The following is an 819-nucleotide window of genomic DNA, read 5'->3' as shown; positions in this document are numbered from 1 at the left end:
ACCGACTGACCGTCGCCCTAAATTAGCAATGGGTAACCGACTAACCGTCGCCCTAAATTAGCAATGGGTAACCGACTGACCGTCGCCCTGAGTTAGTGAATGTGTGACCAACTAACTACGCTCTCCTCGCGCTACACCTGCCACTCGCTCCACAGCCGTTTAAAACACGTGCTCTTATCTATTCTCTCTCTCTCCCCTCAAAGAGCTTCTCAGCCTGGTCAATATATGGTGCATCCATCCATTTTCACCCGCTGTCAATAACCATTGTAGATATTTTTGATTATCCTGCTCAATCTATGTTATGACACGTCTGGTACAAGAAAGTCTTGAATGCAGACGTTCTTATTCCAAGAGGTAGGGGCGCTGCCGCTGTGTAACTAGGGCCCTAAATCATGAACCATTGTACCTTTGCAATTTGGTGTCAATTAACAGTTACCAATGCTAATTTTAATCCCGAATGTTGACCATGATTATTAATCCTGAACCTTAACCCAACCCAATTTCTCATTGCCAATCTCCAAAACCTAACCCAGCTCCTAACTGTCAACACAAATTTACACTAGCTGCTGTGCCAGCCTTCTGGATTACAAGAAATGAAGACTCACCTCCTGGACACAGCTATAAGTAAGAAAAGAAAAATGCCATACAGCCAGTTTTCTTTTAAATTGTATGCTATTTGAATTTTCTTTTAGCAACTTTATTTGTTGTTTCAAAAATATTGAGGATAAGAAAATTCACTGACAATCCAATTGGGTAACAAACAGTTTGTCCTCTGTACACAAGATGTGGAAAGGCCTAATAACAATAGACATGTTGGAT

The 819-nt window shown here is 41.5% G+C and overlaps 1 protein-coding gene across 1 annotated transcript in view; it reads right to left on the bottom strand.

Moving 5' to 3' along the window:
- Nucleotides 1-39, bottom strand: part of rgs3a (regulator of G protein signaling 3a) — a 275,278-nt gene extending 275,239 nt beyond the window's left edge. Inside the window, exon 1 of the mRNA XM_048613560.1 lies at nt 11-39. The gene's annotated coding sequence lies outside the window, so the exon portion shown is untranslated. The remainder of the gene's footprint in view (nt 1-10) is intronic.
- Nucleotides 40-819: the final 780 nt, after the last annotated feature.

This window comes from Rhincodon typus, chromosome 28 (genome assembly GCF_021869965.1).
Source record: "Rhincodon typus isolate 14 chromosome 28, sRhiTyp1.1, whole genome shotgun sequence".
Taxonomy (NCBI): domain Eukaryota; kingdom Metazoa; phylum Chordata; class Chondrichthyes; order Orectolobiformes; family Rhincodontidae; genus Rhincodon; species Rhincodon typus.
Note: the sequence above shows the minus strand (reverse complement) of the source record. Positions and strands in the feature narration are given on the sequence as shown.